This window comes from Perognathus longimembris, chromosome 7 (genome assembly GCF_023159225.1).
Source record: "Perognathus longimembris pacificus isolate PPM17 chromosome 7, ASM2315922v1, whole genome shotgun sequence".
In the NCBI taxonomy this organism is placed as follows: domain Eukaryota; kingdom Metazoa; phylum Chordata; class Mammalia; order Rodentia; family Heteromyidae; genus Perognathus; species Perognathus longimembris.
This window is the reverse complement of record NC_063167.1, coordinates 66,761,605-66,788,719: the sequence shown is the minus strand read 5'-3', so window position 1 is coordinate 66,788,719 and position 27,115 is coordinate 66,761,605.

The window sequence follows — 27,115 nt, the reverse complement described above, 5'->3', positions numbered from 1 at the left end:
TCTTTTCAAACATTTTTTTTAAACTTTTCTTTTAAATTTTCTTTTTAATTTTTTCACACCTGAAACATCATTGGCTGTTTTTTTTTGTTTGTTTGTTTGTTTTCCATTTTTACTGGTTTGTTTTATCAAGTTTTTTTTGTGTTTGTTTATTTGCTTGGGTGTCCCTTTTCTGTTATTTTCCTTTTTATTTACTTATGCTTCCTTGAAATAATTTTTCTCTGTTTTGTGTATCTGTCTTCCAGTATTTTTACTTCATTTCTCTCGTTGCGTCCTCTTCCTTTAAAAATTACTTTCCTATAAATAACACCTACACCCTTTTCTGCTAACTCTCCAGTGTCTGTCATTTTATCAATGTGCTTTCTACTGATTCTACTCTTCTCCACATTTCCACGTCACTGAAACTAAACCAAAATCACCACCACCCCCCCCCCCAATACACTTTACTCTTTACTACCTCCAACTTACCCTCCTGACTTACTGCCTGGACCTCCAGGCTCCATTGACTCCTGGTTATTGGATAGAGGATATCCCAGCTTAATCTGAGTGAATCAAAGGGGTTCATAGAGAAAGCCAGTCCTAAAAGAACTTAATATAAAAACAAGAATTGTGTATAAGGTTGTAACAGTAAATAAGTAACTACTGAATACAGGGCCCAGGATCAGATGTTATATTGAAATTGTATTCTTTAGGAACACCAAATCTAACTTTATAGACAGGTATACAAGTTATCTGTATATAATTGTGAAATTGTAAGATTTACACAACAGTGCTTGGTAAGGGCTGCTTTGGGTCTTAAACAGTGCTCACAGGTGCTGGTAGACTGGCATTCCCAATCGAAATGGGCAGAAGAAACACAAGAAAGATGGCAAATAATGAAGTCTTATCCCCCACCCAAAACAAGCAGGAAGCAGAGCAGTCAATCAAAAACATAGAAGAAAACCCCCAAAATGCTCTACAAAGTTTACTGATAAACATGATAAATGAAAAGTTTGAATCTCTTCAGTCAATTATGTTAGAGCGTGAGGAGGCAAAGCAAAAATTAATGGAGAATTTCATGGCATCCACAAATAGAAAGATAAGTGAGCTTCAAGAGTCAAATGAAAAGATAGCTACCCAACTTAAAGATTTGAGAGACAACACTCAAAACCAAAGTAATGAAGTTAATGAAGTAAAGAAGTCCATACAGGACCTAAGAAATGACATGGAAATCATCAGGAAAGACCAGTCAGAAGGAAAAGAGATTCGAAATCAAGTAGCTAGCCTACAGTCCCGACTAACTGAAGCAGAGGATCGAATCTCAGGAGCTGAAGATTCCTTAGATTCTATGGAGAAAGATCAAAAATCAATACAAATCCAGTCCAAGCAACAAAACAGATCGCTACAGGAGATTCAAGACACAATCAGGAAGCCCAATTTAAGGATAATAGGTATTGAGGAAAACTTGGAGAAAGAGGTTAATGGGATAGGCAACCTATTTAACAGAATATTAGCTGAGAACTTCCCAAACATCCAGAAGGAAAGGCCTATACAGATACAAGAAGCATTTAGAACCCCAAATCGACCAGACCAGAATAGGACTTCCCACCGACACATTGTGATCAAAACAGCTTCAGCAGAGTGCAAGGAAAAAATACTCAAAGCTGTTAGGGCAAAGAAAACAATCACATATAAAGGAAAAGCAATCAGAATTACCCCAGACTTCTCAGCAGAGACCATGAAAGCAAGGAGAGCCTGGAATGAAGTATACCAAACTCTAAATAAAAACAACTACCAACCAAGAATTCTGTACCCCGCCAAACTCTCCTTCATAGCCGAAGGTCAATAAAAGTCTTCCACAATAAGGAAAAACTGAAACAATATATCTCCACCAAACCAGCTTTACACAAAATCCTTAAAGATGTACTATACAGGGAAAATAATCAAGATCCCAACACAGACAGAGAAATGAACCCTAATTAGTAAACACTAGAACAAGAAATGGGAAGACACAGCTTTAAACAAGACAGTGATAATGAAAGGAACAAACGATCACCTCTCAATCCTAACTGTCAACATTAATGGACTTAATTCTCCAATCAAACGACATAGGCTCATAACTTGGATGAAAAATCAAGATCCATCTTTCTGCTGCCTCCAAGAGACACATCTATCCAGCAAAAGTAAACATCTTCTAAAAGTGAAAGGCTGGAAACAAATCTATCAAGCAAATGGCCCCCATAAGCAGGCTCTAGTTGCAATCCTAGTATCAGACAAAATTGACTTCAAATTAAAAAAGGTAAGAAGAGACAAAGAAGGTTACTACATACTAGTAAAAGGATCTCTCCAACAGGAAGAAATAACCATCCTAAATATCTACACGCCAAATGCAGGAGCACCCAACTTCATCAAACAAACACTACTGGCTCTAAAAACATTCATAGACCCAAACACAATGATAGTGGGGGACTTTAACACTCCACTATCACCTCTGGACAGATCAACACGCCAAAAACTGAACAAAGAAACCACAGAACTAAACAATTGCATAGACCAACTAGACTTAATCGACATCTACAGAATATTCCACCCAGCAAGGACAGAATACACATTCTTTTCGGCAGCACACGGAACATTCTCCAAAATAGATCACATCTTAGGGCACAAAGAAAATCTGTACAAATTCAGAAGTATCAAAATCATTCCCTGCATTCTTTCAGACCACAATGGAATAAAATTAGAGCTCAACTCATTCAGCCACCACAGAAAATCCCACAATTCATGGAGACTAAAGAACACACTGCTGAACCATCAGTGGATCATTGAAGAAATTAAAACAGAAATTCAAATGTTTATGGACTTCAACCAAGTTGAGGGCACAAAGTACCAGCTCCTTTGGGACACAGCAAAGGCAGTACTCAGAGGAAAATTTATATCTCTGAGTACATACATCAACAAACTGGAGAAACAGCAACTCAGTAATTTAAGGAAGCACCTTAATTTTCTGGAGAGAGAACAGCAAGCCAAACCCCAAGTCAATAGACGGAAGCAAATAATTAAAATCAAATCAGAATTAAATCAATTAGAGACGAAAAAAACCATCGAAAGAATCAACAAAACAAAGAGTTGGTTCTTTGAAAAAATCAACAAGATAGACAGACCCCTGGCAAACCTGACCAAAGAACGAAGGCAGCACACTCAAATAAACAAGATAAGAGATGAAACAGGTAGCATCACCACAGAAATAACCGAAATTCAGAAAATAATAAGGGACTATTTTGCAAACCTTTATGCCAACAAATTCGAGAACTTGGAAGAAATGGATGATTTCCTAGAAAAAATTGATACCCCCAAACTCAACTATGAAGACTTAAACCTTCTAAACAGACCCATATCCAGTATTGAAATAGAAACAGCAATAAATGATCTCCCATCCAAGAAAAGCCCAGGTCCAGATGGATTCACCGCAGAATTCTACAAGGCCTTCAAAACAGAACTCACTCCAATATTTCTCAAACTCTTCAATGAAATTGAAAGAGAACGTTCACTGCCAGACTCATTTTATGAAGCCAGTATAACCCTCATCCCAAAACCAGGCAGAGACTCATCACGGAAAGAGGACTACAGACCAATCTCCCTGATGAACATAGATGCAAAAATTCTCAACAAAATTCTGGCCAATCGACTTCAACAGGTCATCAAAAAAATCATACACCACGATCAAACTGGATTCATCCCAGGGATGCAAAGCTGGTTTAATATACGCAAGTCAATTAATGTAATCCACCACATCAACCGGAGCAAGGTAAAGAACCACATGGTTTTATCGCTGGATGCGGAAAAAGCGTTTGATAAAATCCAGCACCCATTTATGCTAAAAGCCCTGGAAAAACTGGGATTCCAGGGAACATTCCTGAATATAATCAAGGCAGTTTATGACAAACCAACAGCAAGCATAACTCTAAATGGTGAAAAACTAAAGCCATTCCCTTTAAAATCAGGAACAAGGCAGGGATGTCCACTCTCTCCCCTGCTCTTCAACATAGTACTAGAATTCCTAGCCAGAGCAATTAGGCAAGAAGAGGATATAAAGGGGATCCAAATAGGAAAAGATGAAGTTAAACTTTCTCTCTTCGCAGATGACATGATCCTATACCTAAAGAATCCCATAGACTCTACCCCCAAGCTACTAGAGCTGATACAAAACTTTGGCAAAGTTGCAGGATATAAAATAAACCTTCAAAAATCAACGGCCTTTCTCTATGCTAACAACCCGAAGACCGAGGCTGAAATCAGGAAAGCAACTCCTTTTGCAATAGCCCCCAAAAACATAAAATACCTAGGAATAACCTTAACCAAAGAAGTGAAAGACCTCTTTGAAGAGAACTTTAAAAGCTTGAAAAATGAAATGAAGTCAGAACTAAGAAAATGGAAAAACCTCCCATGCTCCTGGATTGGGAAGATTAATGTAATCAAAATGGCAATATTGCCAAAGGCTATCTACAAATTCAATGCAATACCCATTAATATCCCAACACCATTCTTTAATGAAATAGAGGAAGCAATCCAGAAATTCATATGGAACAATAAAAGACCTAGAATAGCAAAAACACTCCTAAGCAGAAAGAACAGTGCTGGAGGAATTACAATACCCAACTTCAAGCTGTATTATAAAGCTATAGTAATAAAAACAGCTTGGTATTGGCACCGGAACAGGCCTGAAGACCAATGGAACAGAATTGAAGACCCAGAATTAAACCCACAGAACTATGCCTACTTAATCTTTGATAAAGGAGCTAAAACAATAGTATGGAAGAACGATAGCCTCTTTAACAAGTGGTGCTGGCAAAACTGGCTCAACACATGCAACAAACTAAAACTAGATCCTTATATATCACCCTGCACCAAAATCAATTCCAAATGGATTAAAGACCTTGAAATCAAAACAGGCACCCTGAAGACACTAAAGGAAGGAGTAGGAGAAACACTTGGGCTCCTTGGCACAGGACAGAACTTCCTTAACAAAGACCTTGAAAGGCTACAAATCAAAGAAATGTTGGACAAATGGGACTGCATCAAACTCCAGAGCTTCTGCACGGCAAAGGACATAGCTCTCAAGATAAACAGAAAGCCCACAGACTGGGAGAAGATCTTTACCGGACATTCAACAGACAAAGGCCTCATCTCTAAAATATATGCAGAACTAAAAAAATTACCTTCTTCCAAAACAAAACTGCAAAGAACCAATAGCCCCCTCATCAAGTGGGCTAAAGACTTACAAAGAAACTTCTCTGATGAGGAAATGAGAATGGCCAATAGACATATGAAAAAATGCTCTACATCACTGGCCATAAAGGAAATGCAAATCAAAACAACATTGAGATTCCATCTCACCCCAGCAAGAATGTCATATATCAAGAAAACTAATAATAACAATTGTTGGAGGGGATGTGGCCAAAAGGGAACCCTACTTCATTGTTGGTGGGAATGTAAACTGGTTCAGCCACTCTGGCAAGCAGTATGGAGATTCCTCAGAAGGCTCAATATAGAACTCCCCTATGACCCAGCAGCCCCACTGTTGGGTATCTATCCAAAAGCCCACAAACAAAATCACAGTAATGCCACCAGCACAATGTTCATCGCAGCACAATTTGTCATAGCGAGAAGCTGGAACCAACCCAGATGCCCCTCCATAGATGAATGGATCAGGAAAATGTGGTACATTTACACAATGGAATTTTATGCCTCTATCAGAAAGAATGACATTGTTCCATTTGTAAGGAAATGGAAGGACTTGGAAAAAGTTATACTAAGTGAAGTGAGCCAGACCCAAAGAAACATGGACTCTATGGCCTCCCTTATTGGGAATAATTAGTACAGGTTTAGGCAAGCCATAGCAGAGCATCACAAGGCCCAATAGCTATACCCTTAGAAACACATAAGATGATGCTAATTGAAATGAACTCCATGTTATGGAAACAAGTGATATATCACAGTTGTAACCACTTTCAACGTCCTATGTGTATGTGTAGTTTCTATTATAGATAATGTTTTGTATCACCTTCCTATGTTTGTACCTACACTATCTCTGTAATCTTATCTGAGTATATTGGAAACCGTGTTTACTGGTATTGGAAGTAGGAAATTCAAAGGGAATACCAAATTCGAGAGACACAGGGTAAAAAAAGAGAAATAACTACAAAAGCAATACTTGCACAACTGTTTGGTGTAAGTGAACTGAACACCAGGGGGGAGAAGGGAAAGGGGGGGAGGGAGGGGGGCATGAGGGACAAGGCAACAAACAGTACAAGAAATGTATCCAATGCCCAACGTATGATACTGTAACCTCTCTGTACGTCAGTTTGATAATAAAAATTTGAGAAAAAAAAAAAAAAGAAAAGCAGTAGCTTAATAAAAAAAAAAAAAAAAACTTTCCTACAAGGGCTGGTGATATAGCCTAGTGGCAAGAGTGCTTGCCTCCTATACATGAAGCCCTGGGTTCCATTCCCCAGCACCACATATACAGGAAACGGCCAGAAGTGGTGCTGTGGCTCCAAGTGGCAGAGTGCTAGCCTTGAGCAAAAAGAAGCCAGAGACAGTGCTCAGGCCCTGAGTTCAAGCCCCAGGACTGGCAAAAAAAAAAAAAAAGTTACTTTGGGGAATAAACAGCTCTCAATACATTTTTTTAAAAAATTCTGCACATGGATGTAGAAAATGGAGCTGGGTTGCCAGGGAATGCTCTCATGAATGAGTGGGATCCAAATTGAGCCCCAAAGGACAGATAAACATATCAAACAGATAAAACTTCAAGATAACAGGAGCTAGAGGAAGGGTTCCATCTACCTAGTAGGGCTGGAACATCCAAGTCTGAAAAACCTTACACTGCTTTCCCTCAAATTGTGGGCAGTGAAATTGACCAAAAGTTCTTCCTGGTGGCCAGGGCTTGGGACCACTGGCTGTGAGGAAGGTGTCTGACCTTTCTGAAAAGTGATCAGATGCCCCTCAGGGTCAGCCTCCTAGCGAATAGCTGTGGTTTGGACATATGTCTCCCAAGGGCTCATGTGCTGAAGGCTTAGTCCTCAAGGTGGCACTGTTGAGAGGCAGTGAAACCTTTAGGGGGTGGGGCGTAGCAGGAAGGCCTTAGGTCTTTGGGAGTTAGTCCTTGAAGAAGTCCCTTCCTCTTCCTCTTATACTTTCTAGGTGAGCAGTTTTCCCTGCCACATCTCAACATCTGAAAACCCCCCACTAGAAGCCCCAAGCAATGGTCAGCCTAACTATGGACTAGAACTTCTGAATTCATGGACCAAAAATAAACTCTTTTCCTTTTGGAGTGAATTATTTTCAATATTTTATTAAAATGATGAAAAATCATTACAAGAACTAGGTATCCCATGAACCTAGTAGGGCCTGCAGAACCAGTGCAAAAAACATAATTCAACCTGGATCCCCAGATAAGTACAGTATATGGTAGCAGTTTTCCCCAACCTTTCATTTTCCCTTAGTCCTAGCCAAGCTGGCAGCTGTGGCTGGTTGGATATGGAATTTGTGTGCTGTTTACAGTACTGCCTTTTTTATTCTTGAACCTGGGAGCTTTACTAGGTATTAAATTCAAGCATCAGACTGCTGTTTGTGTTCCTGGGTGAAGGAAAAAGAGAAAGAACTTTAATGTTTTCAAAAAGTAAGCCTGAATCATTTATGAATGGGCATCACAGGAAACCCAGAGCCAGTATTAGGACAAGAACTGCTTCCAGAAGGAAAATATTTATTGTGAGAGCTCTGCTCACTCCATCAGCCTCCAAGCCCTTGTTAGCAGAATCACATGAACTGGTCCTTTAGTATTAAAGAACATCCTGGAAGAACTGGAATATTGTAAGAGGAGGAAGCCCATTACATTACAACAAAGCAGGCTCTGACAATTGTCATTCTGTGGTAAGAGAGCAGTTCTGTCCTGGCTGTATGGCTTATTTAGCTTAAGCTTTGTTCTTGTTGATATGTAAAAAAAAAAAAAAAAAAAAAAACACCTCCCTATGCCTCTCCAACAGAAGCCTGCTGGCAGGTGGGCTAATTCAGTGGTCAGATGCAGTGGACTGTGGATTCCAATCACATTTCCAGAGCTGGCCTTGGTTAGGGAGTGCGCAGTTCAGAGATAAATGGGTTCTACAATTTCTTTCTTTCTTGAAGCCACTAGTTCAACCCTTTCATTAGAAAGGTTATAATCAGACAGAAAATGTTTTCTTTTAGTGTCTTTGGAATCACAATGCTGAAAGGAACTGGACCAAGTGGAACAAGACTGAGAATTATGAAGAACTAGAAGTTAGTCTTTTCTGTACCCACCTATACTGTTCATTCCTCTTCAGTTCCTCATCTCCCAGACATTCAAAATAATACACAGCTTTTATTTCTTCTTACACCTGAAAAGATCTTGTCATTTCCAGCCACCATGGACTATCCACACACATTTTATGCATGCTTTTGAAGTAGTTAAGATCCTGAAATTCTTGGCAATGCAGATATGGAAGCAGAATGGGTGTTTGCTGGTCCCTCTTCACCCCTCCAAATGACACTACAAGCCCCAGAGGGTTTGTAGCAGTCAGGATGAAGAGCTCTACACAGGGCTCCTTCACAGCTGGAAAGATGGGTGATCTACCTGCTCTGCTGATCTCCCAGAGTTAATGGAAAGCTCATTATAGCTGTGTTGGAGATGGTCTCTCTCACACCATGAAAAACAAGGGTAATCTGTAGACCCATGGCCACCTAATCTTTAATAAAGGAGCCAAAAATATAGGATAGAAGAAAGAGAGCCTCTTCAACAAATGGTGCTGGTAAATTTGGTTAAACACCTGTAAAATTAAAAAATTAAAGCTAGACCCTTATATGTCACCCTGCATCAGAATCAATTCTAAATGGATCAGGACCTCAAGGTAAAAGCAGATGCCCTGAAAATATTTCAGGAAGGAATAGGAGAAACACTAGGGCTCCTTGGCACAGGTCAAAATTTTCTTAATAAAGACACAGAAACACAACAAATCAAAGAAAGGTTGGACAAATGGGATTGCATTAAACTGCAGAGCTTCTACATGGCAAAGGACATAGCTAGCAAGATAAATAGAAAAACCCCAGATTGGGAGAAGATCTTCACTGGCCACACAACAGTTAAGGGCTTCATATCTAAAATATACTTAAAACTCAAAAAGTTGAGTTCCCACAAAGCAAATTCTCAAAGAAACAACTGCCCCATTAATAAGTGGGAGAAAGACCTGAAGAGAGACTTTTCTGAAGAGGAAATGAGAATGGCCAATAGACACATGAAGGAGTGCTCAACACTGCTGGCCATAAAAGAAATGCAAATCACAACAACATTGAGATTCCACCTCAACCCAGTTATAATGGCCATCATCAAGAAAACTAATAACAACAGATACTGGTGGGGATGTGACCAAAAGGGAACACTACTATATTGTTGGTGGAAGTATAAACTTTTTTAACCACTTTGGAAAGCAGTGTGGAGGCTTATCAAGAGACTAAACATAGGGGCTGGGGATATAGTCTAGTGGCAAGAGTGCCTGCCTCGGATACACGAGGCCCTAGGTTCGATTCCCCAGCACCACATATACAGAAAACGGCCAGAAGCGGTGCTGTGGCTCAAGTGGCAGAGTGCTAGCCTTGAGCGGGAAGAAGCCAGGGACAGTGCTCAGGCCCTGAGTCCAAGGCCCAGGACTGGCCAAAAAAAAAAAAAAGAGACTAAACATAGAGTTCCCCTATGACCCAGCAATCCCACTTCTGTTCATTTACCCAAAGGCCATACTAAAGCTACCAGCACAACCATGTTCATAGCAGCATTATTTACCATAGCTAAAACATGGAACTAATCCAGATGCCTTTCAGTAGTTGAATGGATCAAGAAATTGTGGTATATATACACAATGGAATTCTATGCTTCTATCAGAAGGAATTGCATTGCCCCATTTGTAAGGAAATGGGAAGACTTGGGGGAAAAAATCATATTAAGTGAAGTGAGCCATACCCAAAGAAACATAAACTCTATGGTCTCCCTTTTTGTTAATAATTAGTATATGTCTAGGATAATTCTAGCAGGTGGTCACAATAGCTCAATAGCTATGTACATATGATCACAGAAGATGACCCTAAGAGAAATGAGCTCCAAATTATGGAAATAACTGGTTTATCACTGATGTTGTTATTTTCAACATTCTATGTGAAATTATCTTTTTTTCTTCTGTCCATTTTCCCTATGATTTAGCCCCAGTTGTCACTGTATTTGATTCTGATACTCTGGGTATTTTATATATGTCTGTCTGAATTAGGGAAGGGAAGGGGAACATTAGAATAATGAGACAAAGGGTAAAGGGTGAACCAATGCAACAGCAATACTTACAAGACAATATGTTGTAAACTAACTGTATAACTCAGAGAGGGGAGGAATTGGGGAGGAGAGAAGGTGGGTGAAAATGAGGGAGGGGGTAACAAGTTGGACAAGAAATGTACTCACTGCCTTACATATGAAACTGTCACCCCTCTGTACTTCACCTTGAAAATAAAACTTTAAAAAATGAGGGTAATCACTGGTGCTCTGGCTCTGCCATTAACCAACTGTAGGACTTGGAAAAACTTCATCTTTCTACCCTTCTGTTTCTTCATCTTATACAGGAGTCAATGATCTCTAAGATCTCCCCAACTCAGCTGGGTGCCAGTCAGGAGGTTAAAATCTGAGAATCATGGTTCAAAGCTAGCACAGGCAGAAAATCCTATGAGACTCTTATCTCCAATGATCCAGCAAAATGTGAGAAATGGAGGTTTGGTTCATGTGCAATGATACCAACCTTGAACAAAAAAAACTAAGGAATGGTGCCCAGGCCCTGAGTTGAACCCCCAGAACTGGCATGAACAACAACAACAAAAACAAAAGCAAGTTTCCCAGATACTGGGTCAGGTTGAAGAGATGTGAGGGTATGAAACGCCATCCTAGTTCCAGAAGCTAGCTTACCTCCAAAAGGGAAGTCCCACCCCAGCACACCCACTCCTGCCTTCTCAAGAGTCCTGAGGAATGTTCACCAATGCCAAATTCACATCAATCTGGAGCTCAAAGCCAAAGTGAATGGGAAACAGGATGGAGTGTCCCAAGGGGTGGAGGAACACAGAGCTGGGCAGAGAGCCCCAGCAGAATGGCCAGAGATAGGACAACTCTGGAGGATGTTTCCCAGATGGCCCAGAATAAGAAGAAGCCAAGAGGGCTGAAGAGCATAAGAAGCTAATGCCAAGGAACATGGAGATTTCAGGCAATAAAGTGAAGCCTCAAACATGAAGATCTCTTTAGTAGGAAGTAGAAAGATATAGGGAAAACTTTATCCTGGATGCTAGAACTGGAAGGCTATCTGCAGCTTGCCCCATCTCAAAACCTCAGTTGGTCCTCCAAGCGCTCAGCAGGTCAAAAGAACTGTCAGGAGGCCAGATCTCATGGCCTGGAGCTCTTTCCTGATAAATGGCCTATTCCTTTGTAAGGTGTGAGTTCAGGGAGGGCAAAAAATAGTTGTTTTGTGCTTTTGGAGAAAAGTATCTATTTATAGATCCAGATGTTTTGTCCCCTTATAAGGCTTGACCTTTCCCCACTGTCAAAGAAAGATTTTGGACTTTAAATACTGAAAGCACCCTTCTACTCTGACATTTTAGGGCTCTATTATTATTTAAAAATTAAAAAGTGAGCTCATACAGTATTTGTCTTTCTTCATGAAATATATCTTCCAGATTCATCCATGTTTTCATAAATAACAATGTTTACTTCTTTAAAGCTGAGTAGTACTCCATTATGGACTTTTAAAATTTTATTGTAAAGATGATATACAGAGGGGTTACAGTTACATAAGTCAGGTAATGAGCACATTTCTTTTTGAATAGTGTCAACTCTTCCCTCATTTTCTTCCAGTTTTTTCCCCTCCTGACCCTCCTCCATCTCCAATTTATGTACTTCATTTTCAAAATAGTGTCTAGTGAGTATCGCTGCCACATGTGCCCACCCTTTGTCCCACCATTTCTGTGCTCCCCCTTACTTTCCTCCAAACAGATAAACTTACATACAAGACAAAAAGTACAGAAATCAAAAACAGCAACAAAAGGGGAAGAAGCACAAAAAGAAAAAATAACAAAAAAAAACCCTCTTGTTTTCCATTTCTTGGACTCTATTTCAATAAACATCATTTCATATGATCTATACACATAGCTATTGAGTCTTTGTGATCCTCTCCTAAGAATATCCTTTTTTGTTTCACTGTGTGAATGTTTACAGTTTTGGTTTTTGTTTTTTTTTTGGCCAGTCCTGGGGCTTGGACTCAGGGCCTGAGCACTGTCCCTGGCTTCTTTTTGCTCAAGGCTAGCACTCTGCCACTTGAGCCACAGCGCCACTTCTGGCCATTTTCTGTATATGTGGTGCTGGGGAATTGAACCCAGGGCCTCATGTATACGAGGCAAGCACTCTTGCCACTAGGCCATATCCCCAGCCCTTACAGTTCTTTTTTATTTATCATGTCCAAGTGTAGCTTTTTGTCTTTTACCATCCATTGTGTTTGCTTGTAGGTTTATAGGCACAATCTTACTACTACAAATGAGGGTTTCTTTGGGACCAGCTTACTTCATTTAATATAATTTTTCCTAGATATTTCCATTTCCTTATGAATGGGGAAATATTTTTTTCTGGTGGAAGCATAGAATTCCATTGTGTACATAAACCACATTTTCTTGATCCATTCATTCATCTGGGTGGATTCCATATCTTGGCTACGATAAACAATTCTGCAATGAACATGGTTGTGCTGGTGACCTTAGTTTGGCCTGATTTGTGGTCAACTGGATAAATGCCCAGAAGTAGGATTGCAGAGTCATAGGGAAGCTCTATGTTTAGTCTTTTGAGGAACCTCCAAACTGCTTTCCAGAGTGGTTGAACAAGTTTACATTCCCACCAACAGTATGGTATTAGTCCCTTTTGGCCACATCCCCACCAGCATCGGTTATTGTTAGGTTAGTTTTCTTGAAAATAGCCATTTTAACTGCGATGAAATGGAATCTCATTATTGTTTCAATTTGCAATTCTTTTATGGCCAGAGATGTTTAACATTTCTTCAAGTGTCTATTGGCCATTCTTACTTCCTCTTCTTAGAAGTCTCTCTTTTAAGTCTTTAAGTCTTTAATTAATCCCATTTATTAATTGGATTATTGTTTCTTTGGGGATTTATAACCCTTTAGTGTCCTCTCCCAAGTTACTCAAGTTGATCCAAAACTTTGGCAAAATACCAGAGTATAAAATTAACCCATAAAAATCATTAGCTTTTCTTCATGCCATCAATGAGAAGAGCAAGACTGAAATTGGGAAAGAAACTCCACTTGTAATACCCTCAAAAAAAAAAAAAAAACCCTAGGAATTAACTTAACCAAAGATGTGAAGGATCTCCATGATGAAATTTTTAAAAATCTGAAAAAAGAAGTTAAAACAGATTTAAATAAATGGAGAAAATTTTCATGCTCATAGATTGAAAGGATTAATGTCATGAAAATGTCAATATTGCCCAAAGATATCTACAAATTCAATGTGATAGAGGACGCATCAAAAAATTTATATGAAATAATAAAAGACCCCCAAATGCTAAAATAATCCTTACCAGGAATACCAGTGCTGGAGGAATATCAATACCAAATTAAAAACTCTATTACAAAGCCATTGTTTTTTTTTTCTTTTATTTATTTATTTATTTTTCTTATTTATTGTCAAAGTGATGTACAGAGAGGTTACAGTTTCGTATGTTAGGCCTTGGGTACATTTCTTGTACTGTTTGTTACCTCCTCCCTCATTCCCCCTCCCCCTCCTCCTTTCCCTCCCCCCCCCATGAGTTGTTCAGTTGGCTTACACCAAATGGTTTTTAAAGTATTGCTTTTGGAGTCGTTTGTCTTCTTATCCTTTGTCCCTCGATTTTGATATTCCCTTTCGCTTCCCTAGTTCTAATACCAGTATATACAGTATCCAGTGTACTCAGATGAGATACAGTGATAGTGCGGGTACAACCACAGGAAGGGGATACAAGAGGATCATCAACAATAGAAGCTATGAAGCAGTGCAGGAGGTATCACAATACCAGACTTCAAGCTCTACTATAGGGCCATCATAACAAAAATAGCCTGGTATTGGTATAAAAACAGACCGGAAGACCAATGGATTAGAATTGAAGATCCAGAAATAAAACCACACACTTACAGTCAGCTGATATTCAACAAAGGAGCTAAAGACATACAATGGAATAAACATAGCCTCTTCAACTACTGGTGCTGGGAGAACTGGGCAGCCATATGCAGAAAACTCAAAGTAGACCCAAGCCTATCACCATGCACCAAGATCAACTCAAAATGGATCAAGGACCTCAATATCAGACCTGAATCCTTGAAATTACTAAAGGACAGAGTAAGAAAGATGCTAGAACTTATAGGCACAGGAAGGAACTTCCTGAATATAGTCCCAGGGGCACAACAAATAGGGGAGAGACTCAACAAATGGGACTACTACAAATTAAAAAGTTTCTGCACAGCTAAGGACATAGCCACCAAAATAGAAAGACGGCCAACGATATGGGAAAGGATATTTACCAGCACAGCAAGAAACAAAGGCCTAATATCTGTCATCTACAGAGAACTCAAAAAACTAAGCCCCTCCAAGCCCAATAAACCAATTAGGAAATGGGCAAAGGAGCTAAAGAGAGACTTCACAAGAGAAGAGATAAAAATAGCAAAGAAACATATGAGGAAATGTTCAACATCCCTGGCAGTAAAGGAAATGCAAATAAAAACAACCCTGATATACCACCTCACTCCAGTTAGAATGGCCTATACTCTGAACTCAGACAACAACAAATGCTGGAGGGGGTGCGGGGAAAGAGGAACCCTTCTCCATTGTTGGTGTGAGTGCAAATTAGTACAACCACTTTGGAGAACAGTATGGAGGTTTCTCAAAAAGCTCAATATAGACCTACCCTATGACCCAGCCATACCACTCCTAGGCATCTATCCAGAACAGCAGGTCCCAAGATATCAAAAAGACATTTGTACTTCCATGTTTATCACTGCACAATTCACAATAGCCAAATTATGGAATCAACCCAGATGCCCTTCCACAGATGAATGGATCCAAAAAATATGGTACCTATACACAATGGAATACTACATAGCGATTAGGAATGGTGAAATATTGTTATTTGCAGGGAAATGGTCAGAACTTGAACAAATAATGTTGAGCGAGACAAGCCTAGAACACAGAAAATAAAGGGGCATGATCTCCCTGATATATGACTGTTAAGATGGGGTGACAGAGAGACAGTAAATACCAGGTCTGTGAAACCAAAAACTGCTTGTCAAATGGTATTTCCCACAGGATTGGGTCAGCGACCCAACATTATGTAACTAAAACCAAACAACTATTCAACATATAAAGGTCAAAAATTGACCTCTCAGTGGAATACAATAGCTCAAAAGCTATGTATGTACATTCATATAAGACTACTGTCGACATATTGTCTAATGTCGACATTACATTTAAAGCCCTAGGCGAATTTTCTTTGGCCTAGGCCACGTGGCTACTGTATATGTTCTTGGTACATTGTGTATTGTATATATGTCTACCTGACCTAGGGAAGGGAAAGAAAAACAGGGTGTAAGATATCACAAGAAATGTACACACTGCCCTACTATGTAACTGTACCCTTTTTGCACAACACCTTGTCAAAAAAATTTTTGTTTAATTAATAAATAAATTACAAAAAAATAGAAGCTTAGCATCATCTTATGCATTCATAAGGGCATAGCTATTAGGCTCTTGTGATCCTCTGCTATGACTAGCCTAAACCTGTGCTAATTATTCCCTGTGAGGGAGACCATAGCGTCCATGTTTCTTTGGGTCTGGCCCACTTCACTTGACATAATTTTTTCCAAGTCCTTCCATTTCCTTACAGGGCAATGCCATTCTTTCTGATAGAGGCATAAAATTCCATTGTGTATATGTACCACATTTTCCTGATCCATTTGTCTACTGAGGGGCATCTGGGTTGGTTCCATATTTTAGCTATGACAAATTGTGCTGCGATGAACATTGTGTGCTGGTGGCTTTAGTGTGTTCTTGTTTGTGGTCTTTTGGGTAGATGCCCAAAAGTGGGGCTGCTGGGTCATAGGGGAGCTCTATGTTTAGCCTTCTGAGGAATCTCGATACCACTTGCCAGAGTGGCTGAACCAGTTTACATTCCCACCAACAATGAAGTAGGGTTTCCTTTTAGCCACATGCCCTCCAACATTTATTATTGTTAGTTTTCTTGATAAAGGACATTCTTACTGGGGTGAGATGGAATTTCAGTGCTGTTTTGATTTGCATTTCTTTTATGGTCAGTGATGTAGAGCACTTTTTTATATGACTCTTAGCCATTCACATTTCCTCATCAGAGAAGTCTCTTTTTAAGTCTTTAGCCCACTTGTTGAGGGGGCTGTTAGTTCTTTGCCGTTTTATTTTGGAGGAATTTAATTTTTTTAGTTCTGCATATATTTTATGCATATATTTATATGAGGCCTTTGTCCGTTGTATGGCCAGTAAAGATCTTTTCCCAATCTGTGGGCTTTCTGTTTATCTTGCAAGCTATGTCCTTTGCCATGCAGAAGCTCTGCAGTTTTATGCAGTCCCATTTGTCCATCCTTTCTTTGATTTGTAGCATTTCTGGGTCTCTGTTAAGGAAGTTCTGTCCTGTGCCAAGGAGCCCAAGTGTTTCTCCTACCCCTTCTTTCAGTGTTTTCAGGGCATCTGTTTTAATTTCAAGGTCTTTAATCCATTTGGAATTGATTTTGGTGCAAGGTGATATGTAAGGATCTAGTTTTACTTTGTTGCAGATGTTGAACCAGTTTTGTCAGCACCATTTGTTAAAGAGACTATCTTTCTTCCATCCTATTTTTTTAGCTCCTTTATCAAAGATTAAGTAGGCATAGTTCTGTAGGTTCATTTCTGGGTCTTCAATTCTGTTCCATTGGTCTTCAGGCCTGTTCCAGTGCCAATACCAAGCTGTTTTTATTACTATAGCTTTGTAATACAGTCTGAAGTTAATAACTTAAGTGTTTTTACCACAAAAAAAAGTGAAAGGCTGGAATAAAATCAACCAAGCAAACAGCCCCCATAAGCAGGCTGGAGTTTCAATCCTAGTTTCAGATAAAATTGACTTCAAATTAAAAATGGTAAGAAGAGACAAAGAAGGTTATAAAGCCATTGTAATTTTTAAAAAATAGCTTGGTATTGGCACAAGAGTATACCCGAGGACCAATGGAATAGAACAGAAGACCCAGAAATAAATCCACAAGACCTATAGCCACCTAATATTTGGTAAGGGAGCCAAAACCACAAGATGAAAGAAAAACTGCTACTTCAACAAATGATGATGGCGGTATTGCCTATACACATGCAAAAAACTGAAGCTAGTTATTATGTATCACCCTGCACTAGAATCAATTCCAATGCAGAGGTCTCAATATAAGGCCAGATATCATGAAAATAATACAGGGAGAGGTAGGGGAAACACTAGGGTTCCTAGGCATGGGTTGAAACTTCCTAAGTAATGATCCAGAATCACAACAAATCAGAGAAAGATGCTAAATGGGATTGTATCAAACTAAAGAGTTTCTGCATGGCAAAGGACATAGCTAACAAGATAAACAGAAAGCCCACAGAATGGGAAATCTTCACTAGCTATGCATCAGACGAGGGAATTCATATCTAAAGTATACTTAGAGCTAAAAAATTTTAAGCCTCTGTTGTGTTTATATTACCATAATTGCTTTATCCACTCATCCACTGGAAGTCCCCATCTTGTCTAGTGCTGTAATGAACATAGGAGTACAGACTTCAGCATATCTACTTCATTTCCTTTGGATACATACCCACTGATAAAATTGCTCAAATCATATGATAGTTCTATTTTTAATTTTGTGAGGGATCGCCATACTGTTTCCCATAATAGCTGTACTAATTTACATGCCACCAACAGTGTACAAGGGTTCCCTTTTCTCTAAATCCTTGTCTCTAAAAATGTCAAATGCATACAAGCAGAGAATAGACAACTGTATACTCCAGAAGGCAAATCTTCAGTCACAGCAGAAACACTTTAAACCATGGTGACCATAATAATGTACACCTAGCTGAGAATTGATAGTTCTGCCTACTACAGGAGAAAAGCCTATGAGGCCCTGGTTTCTAATTAAATAGCAAAAGGCTGGAAGTTGAAGTCTGTCACAAGTGATAGAGTGCAAAAAGTCAAGTGAGCTGGGTGCTGGTGGCTCACACTACTCAGAATGCTGAGATCTGAGGATCACAATTCAAAGACAGCCTGGGCAGGAAAGTCCTTGAGACTCATCTCTGTTACAGGGTTCGAGGGAGGAGATTCCACATCTCTCCAAGAGTCCACCACTCAGAGAGAGTCTCAAGCAAAAAGAGGATTTATTGGGGAAGCAAAAAGTGAACTGACCGGCCAGGGACGCAGCACAGACTCCGGAGCTGAAACTGCAACAATGAAAAGCGGGCTGACTGGCCAGGGAACAACACTGTGACCCCAAGCAGCCCTCAGGTTGGGGTTTATAATGGCAAATACCACATAGTCAAGCCTGGCCACACGCAGGTGGCCAATGAGGTTACAACACTTACAGATGGCCAATGGAGTTACAGTCTGCCTCATAGTAACTATGTGAACTACCTATCATTTTAGTTAGAATTGGTGCACAAATTCGGAGGGCCCTACACAATGCAGGTGGATAGCTTACTCATGGGGGCAGGGGAAAGGCTGCTCCTTCCCTACACAATGCAGGTGGATAGCTTACTCATGGGGGCAGGGGTAAGGCTGCTCCTTCCTGGAAAGGCACAGGTTTACTATTGTTAACCTTGACCGTTCTACAACGCAGGGGGTCAAGCAGTTTACACAATCTTATCACAGTGAGGGGGGCCTTCCCTGGAGTAATCTCCAACAAACTACTCAAAAAAAAAAAAAAAGTAGAGCTGTAGCTCAAGCAGTAGAGTGCCTACTACCCTTCAACAAAAAAAGCTCAAGCTCCAGGACCAGCACAAAAGAAAAAAAAAAAGAAAAAGGAAAAAGCCAAATGAGATCATGAGACCCTGAGTTCAAGCCTTAGTACTGGCACATAAATTAATTATTCAATTAACTAATTAATGTTTAAAACTGTATAATAGCAATTACTGAGAAATTGTAACTTAAGTGCTCTCACCACAAAAAAAAAATTGAGTAAGCTGATGGACATGTCACCTAACTTTCTTTAATAATTTTACAACATATACATATTCCGTATATATGTAAGGTTCACCAGAAAGGAAAGGAAATTTGTCACATGGTTCAGGCAGAAAGGAGTTTATTGAGTGGAGAGCAAACTGCTGGCCCACATGCACAAGATGGAGGTGTGGGGAGACAGCAGGGAAGGAAGAAGAGAAAAAGACAGAAAGAGAGCAAGACAGAAAAGGAAAGAGAATGGGACTGTGTTGAACCGGATTATACAGGAAAAGGCATGAGTTATGGCCACGTGGGTTGGATATGACCTCAGGCAAGGAAGTAACTGCCTCCAGGTGTGCCAGTTACCTATGTAACTCAGGTACTGGGCCCAGACTTAAACAGGTGGGGGGCATCTGCATGGAGCACCCCCAGGGGTGGACCTTACAATATATACAAACACACATACACATGTAAACATCATTGTTATGCCCAAGTCACGAGTCTACCTCCAAGAAGACCACCGAGAGCCAGACATTCCGAAATGCAAAAGCAAGGCTTTATTCAGGCAAGCTGCAGCTTGGGTCTCGTCCCATTCATGGACGCAGTGGAGATAGGGAGGAGGACCCCCGAGCTGAAATCTTACGGAGTTTATAAAGGCAAAACCTGTTAGGTTTTTAAAGTAGGTAGCCGGTAAAGGAGAACGCCACGTGGTATTCAGGCAGGAGAGAACGTTTATTACCGAACTGCTGGCCTGTGGCCAAGATGATCCAGGGCCGGAGAGAAGGGAGAGAGAGAGCGACCCCCACCCAGCCCTGCTTTATTTAGGGCAGGGGCAAGGGGTGTGGCCAGGTGGATTAGGAGGTGACCTCAGGGAAAGAGGAGGTAACTGCCTCCAGGTCTGCTGGTTACCCAGGTAACTGGGTGGAGACTTAATGAGGTGGGGGCATCTGCATGTAGCCCTCAGGGAGAGGACCTAACAAAACCCACAAAGTTACAGTAAGCAGGTGTTGACAGATCTGATTGGCTCTGGGCTAGGGGCAACATTCCAGGGTGGACAGAGGTTATCAAAACAGTCTCTCTCGGCTGTCTGGGTTCTGACAACCTGTCCTGCTAGATGGAATATTTTGGCGGCCAGTGTGGGCTCACAGTGCCTGTTTATCTTTGGCCAGCATGGCTATTTCTCACAGCTTGTGCAGGCCCAAGGTTACAGGCACAGAGTGGGGCCTGGCTGACTTTAAGATAGCTTTGTTCAAGAAATTTACAGTTTATCAATCTCAGCACAAACAAGTCAGTTCTTACAGTTCAACATAAACAACAAGATGGCTATGGTTTCAAAATGGAGTCACTGCTGCCTCAAAGTAGAATTTACCTTCACTCTTCATAACTATGTACACTTTAAGTATGGACAATTTTTGTTTGCCAATGATACCTTCATAAAGCTGCAGGGAAATAAGCATTGAAAATACTAAGAAAAGACAGAGAAAAGGGAGAAGAGACCAGAGAAAGAAGTAGAAAGTAAGAAAAACAAAGTATGAGAACAAAAAAGGCAACTTGAGCAACATAAGAGTGGCCACTTTGAAGACAAACATACTTTGGAGAGAGGGACAGAGACTTTGGAGATGGTGCCCTGTGTTGCATTAAAAGTAATTCCCGGGCTGGGAATCTTGCCTAGTGGCAAGAGTGCTTGCCTCATATACATGAAGCTCTGGGTTCCATTCCTCAGCACCACGTATATAGAAAATGGCCAGAAGTGGCACTGTGGCTCAAGTGGCAGAGTGCTAGCCTTGAACAAAAAGGAGCCAGGGACAGTGCTCAGGCCCTGAGTTCAAGGCCCACCACTGGCAAATTAAATAAATAAATAAATAAAATAAAAGGAATTCCTTTGTCAAGGCTGAGAACTGCTCTATAAATCATTAGCCCATTTGCTGGAGGCTCTAGGTTGATTGAAGAAATTCAACTTAGAGCCTAGATATTGCTTTGAAAGTATCTGATAAACTCACACCCTGCCCTGGAGACTTAACTCCTACCCTATCACCCCAGGCAAAACCCCAAGAATGCACCGGACATGCTTGATGCTGTCAGGGCAATCTGACCTAAGTCTGGCCATAAACATTCCACTGTGGTCTTAACCTGTAGGGAACTCTGAGACAGGATACTGTGGGGCACACTGACTGGCCCCGCCTGTCTGCGCCCCAGAGGTGTGTGGTTGTTGCCCTGAAGAGCTCCGCCTGCCTCAGTCCCTGGGGGCGTGCTTGCTTACCCTCCTCTTTCTGCTGCCATTGCCCATACTTAAGATCGAGTCCGCCCCACTAAAACTGAGAGCAGTCTTGAACCTCTCCTCATCTGATTGTCCAAATGCCGGCGAAAGGTTGGGTTGGGCTGGGCTGGGTGCGGGTGACTCCTCGCTGGTTACCTATTCTGGGTTCACACTCAGCAGGGTGCGCTTCCTTGCCTCTCCCGCTGGTTGGGAGAGCACCCTGGGTGCAGGGACCCCTGCAGATACCAGTTAAGGGTTAACCACCTCATCAGTACTCTGAAGGCTGAGAAGTGGACCCTGAAAAAGTCAGTCAAGACAACACAGATGTAAAGTTACTACCCTAAGTGTGGATCATGCCCCTCTGCTCCCTAATGATAAGGGAGCAATTACCACAAAGTATACAAACGATGTTTATGTTAATGATTGTTAATGGTTGTAGCCACAGGATAGATTGATACCCTATTTTCTTCTGCCCATATCTTTAGTCACCTCCCCTGTACTGAATTAAATAAATAAGCTTGTTGACAGGAACTCAGGGCTCAGAAGCTGGTGAGCACTGGTTCCCCAGGAACCCTCTTTTCTAGCCTCTCTCCTTTCTCAGTTCTTTGGTTCTGATATCCCCTCATGCTGTCCCTGGTTGCCAGTAGCAACACTGACCAAAAGCCCCTGCCTCACCGAGTCATAATAGCCTTTTCAATCACCTCAGTCTACTTACTCAGACCACATAAAAACCTAACTCTAGCCCCTTCACCTTGCACAACCTCCATTCCTGAGGGAAAGTTGCTTGCCTCTCTCTGTGCTTCAGTAAACAGTCCTAGCCTGTTGAGATGGAGTCTGGCCTGTTCCTTTCTCCTCCAGTTTCCTAACATCTAGTCTGCCAGTAGAGGACCCTGGAGCCTCTAATTATATGGGCCTCAAAAAAAAAAAAATCTTGAGTAGTTCCTGGGCCTGTGGCCACAGCCAAAATTCTAAGTGGGGCAAGGCCAGCCTGGGCAAGAGGATTAATGGTAGTGATTGAATATTTTATAAGTGGAATATTGTGTATTTTCCAAAATCAAATGGAATGTCATTTTTTTCCCCAAGAGAGATGGGGGGACGTCACTGCCCTCGTTTCCCATTCAAACCACATACTCCATGGCAAACAAGATGAATGGAACTTGGATCTTGCCGCATTCTTTACTTCCCGTGCTGTCATTCTGGCCATAAACAGCCACCTCCCTCATCACCCAGTAGTTAAACCCACTGTCACCTGTTATGGCCTCTGTATTTAAAAGATTAAATCTCAGGGCCACTTGCTTCATCCTCAGTTTCCAGAGCATCAGATTTGGAGAAGTTCTTCTCAGAGCTTCCTTACATTCTTAAACCAAAGTCTTGTTTTCTTTAGGAATGCCTTTCTTTGGGCTAACTGAAGTCTATCTTAATGCAACAGCAGGTCTTGGCCTCTAAATGTTGGTTTTTGAGAAGAATAAAACATAACTGAGCCCCTCCTTAGGACCTATGTTCTCTGCTTGTTCTTGATATGAAAGTCCTGGGGATTGAAGTGCCTCCTAACCTATCCTCTTTAGTGCATTATTGGCTTGTGCAAATGGAACTGTTTGATTAGCACTGGAATAGTGAGAGGCCCCTTCCTGTCTCTGTGCCCTATTCCATGCTCCAAGGCCACCCACATGCTCTGCTACTTTACATTTGCCCTGCAATCTTTCATGCCAGTTGACTTTTCATCTCCAAATCCCTTTTCACATTAAACACAAACCCACACACTCTGTCCCATTTTCCTTTGAAATAAATCATAAGCCCATGCCAGAAACGACTCAGGGTGTTCTCTGGAATTTGTAAACAGCATTAAAGTCTTGTGGGAAATGTCACAGAGTGTTGGCCTGAATTTATTAAGTAATTCCTCAGCTTAAAATATATCTTTCCTGCCTGCTGTCTGACAACATTTACCTCTAATGGAATTTTATCCACTCTTGATCACTAAGCACACTCCCTTCCAAGAGAGCAGATGCATCCTAGGCTCTCAGTCGGGTTGACTTCAGACACACCAGCCATTGCCCACCTTCCAGAATCCCCTTAGAAGTGTCTAACTCCCCTGGATTTCTAGGGGTGCTGGTGTGCTATCACATGGTAGACATGTGACTGTAACTGAATTTAAGAAAAACAAAAACATATTATTACCAGTCACGTTCAGTTCAGACTAGTGGAAGGCCCAGTGAATGTCTCAGAAAAGATTCTCCAAATCTTCATCAGGCCTAATCACTTCCTGCTTGGCCCCACCTCTTAGGAGTCTCCCCTACCTTTCGATACTATTACACAGCGGACCAAACTTCCAGCCTATGCATCTTTGGGAGATAAACTCAAAATATGTCTAAACTATAATACTAAGTAAGATCTGAGAGAGAGAGAGAGAGAGAGCACAAGTCAGTAGCAGAACTAGGATGCCAACTCTGTACAATTCCAAACATACTCACACTATTTACAATAACACAGTGGCACACTGAACAAAATCATTTCAAACAAATCATCCAAGCCTGACTTTCCTTCTTCAACCAATTTTCATCTTTAAGCTCTCTGTTACAGAAATGTTGGCACCATCTATGGGTGATTTTGACCTCTGGCTATAATCAGTCAGTTGAATTATACATCTGTGAAGAATAACTGTTTTGTACAAAATTAAAATGAAGAGAGGAAACAAAGAGACTGTCATTTCTGTCCTTCCTACATGCATCCCAGGCACTGCTGTCCTCTTTCTGTGACCTCTGGCCTATTAGGCTCCGGCGCCTGTCATTCTCAGGGCAGGGAGAGTTTTAGCACTAACACAGTATCTGTCAGCCACAATACTCTAAGTTCATATAATTAATTCTAAGCCAGTCACAACATTGAACATCAGTTTTTCTCTGCTCTGCAATATAGGAGAGATACAATATCATATTGGGGGGGTGAAGGAGGCGGGAAAATCCAGACCTTGGAGTTGCACAGAGTTGGCATCCCAGTCCTACCATTGACTTACACTTAGTCTCTATCTCTGTGTCTCTGTTCCTCTGCCTCTGTCTCTGTCTGTTTCTCTCTCTCTCTCTTTCTCTCTCTCTCTCTCATCTTAGCATTATGGTTTAAACATAATTTGAGTATATCTCCCACAGATGTACATGCTAGAAGTCTGGTCCCCAGTGTAACAGAGTACAGGGGGACTCTTAAGGGGGGTGGGGCCTAGCAGGAGGTGACTGGGTTGGAATTGTTGGTAGTGAAGACATTGATGCTGGCCTTGTGGGATGACTCAGATCTCACCAGAGTAAGTTAGTTCCTAGCCAAACAGGTAATTATAAAATAACAAGACTGGTCCCTCTTGTCTTGTCAGGGACCTCTCTGTGTATGTGTCCACCTCCCCTCTATTTCTCTACCATGATAAGATACAACCAGAGAGCCCTCCACAGATGCCAGCAGCATGCTATTCAGATTTCTTGCCACCATAACTATGAACCAAAAACATTACATATTACCAGAGACGGCTATTCTATTACAGCAGCAAAAAAAGGACAAAGACAGAATACTTAACCACTCTCTGTTTTAGTTCTCTTATCTGTGTAATAGTAATAATACCTCAAAGGGTTATTCTGAACATTAAAATATTATATGTATGGCATGGAATGTCTGATTATTATTCGTTAATAATTATTCATCATAAATAGTATTATTTGTGATTATTAAAGATGCTTGCTACTATATTTTGTTCTCTGCTTGGCATATAACCTTTGTTTCCTCCTCCTTCTCCTCCTCTTCTTTCTCCTCCTCTTCCTCATTTTCTTCTAATTGGATATACTAATTTGGTCTCTGTAAACTTTTGTCTGGTGACTGAGGAGTGGCTCTGTAGCTGGCCTTCTATGCTGAGAGACAGCCTACACCAGCCTCCAAACGTGTCTCTCTTCCTTGTACACCTGCTTTGATGAATGAAACTTCAGCTCCCAAGGGATTTGCATTCTGGAACAGAAGGTAAAAACTGCCTACCCTGCTTTCTCTCCAAAATAAAGGGCTAGGCAAGCCAGCGGCCCTCAATGTGTGAGGGACCAGGCCAAGGAAGTTGAAAGTCTTTGTGGAAACTAAAATGAGTTTCAAATAGCCAAACTCAGAACAAGACTTAAAGTGACAATTAATCAGATTACAAGAATACCTAAAACGTAGTAAGGAACAAGAAAAGCTGAGACAAAATATATATGCTTTAAAACCCCAACCAGGACAGAGTTAAACTAAGAACAGAATTTGAAGTTTGAAAGTCTTGGGGGTGGGGGTTGGTTTTTCCCTTTGATCATGGGTCTTGAACTTGGGGCCTGGACACTGTCCCTGAGCTCTTTTTGCTCTACTACTTTGAGCCACAGCTCCACTTGTGGTTTTCTGGTGAATAATTGGAGATAAGAGTCTCAGGGACCTTCCTGCCTGGCTAGTTTTGAACCACAATCCTCAAATCTCCACCTCCTAACTAGCTAAGATTACAAGCATGAACTACCATCAGCACCCAGATTCAAAAAGTATTTTTGTTAGACGATTTTGTTTTGTTCTAGAACAATTATACTATCTGAGTATGTCTCATCTCTATTCTACAAATACACCTACTAAATAGATAGAGAAAGCAGAGGCATGTACCAAAAATATTTCCTTTGGGGTTCCTTTCTTACTGGACTCAAACAGGGTCTACAATCACAGTTGTCCTATTTCACGCCATCACCTCAAACATCTTACAACTGATTTGACTACAGATTACTTCCCTTTTTAATTTGGGAAGATGGGAGACACACTTATTTTCTTGAGGAGATTTATAAAATTTTCTCAGTGTATTTACAGACCTACAGTGGGCTGATTATGTATTCCAGCTTCATTCTCTTTTTAGTGGAGCATCCAGAACAGCTTTCTCACCTTTTAACTGAAGTCTACAGGATATTTTGAGCAGTTGGAAAACAAAATGAACCATCCATTTATTTGTTTGCCTCATGCTTGGTATTTTAAAAATTAAGTGTAAAGAATTATGAGATGGCTTAAAGTGTTTATTCTCCCTCTTAAACTCTGATTAAGCAGTGGAGTGAGAGAATGTTCCTACATGTCTAGACAAATGCTCAGGCAGCAGGCATGCAGAAAACAAGAGTGTATGCTGAACAGGCAAAATGAGAAAGCCTGACCTGACGGCCATGTTCTCCTCAGGGCTTTAAAATCCACCAGTTAATGAGCAAAACTACAGAAACAACAGAGAACAGGAAGACAGAAAAGAAGGTCAATTGCAAACTGGCCAGAGCTGAAAATAAACCTAGGATTAATTATAAATGAATTAAACCTACCAGCTCAAATTAAATAGCCAATTTTACACTTGACATTTTACAAGTATTTTTATTAGTTACCATTTTTATGCATGTGTGTGGGCTCTCAGAGATTATTCTATTTGTCTTTCTTCACATTCATTAAGAAATTCCCAATTCTTTAAAACAAATCATGTGATTAGTCCTATAAACAGAGCTGGCTTTGCAGATCATGGCCCTGGAAAGTTGTTCTAAAACCTTGGCCTTCAGCAGTCACGGGAAGTTTGGGCAACAAAGCAGAATGGCAGTGTTAT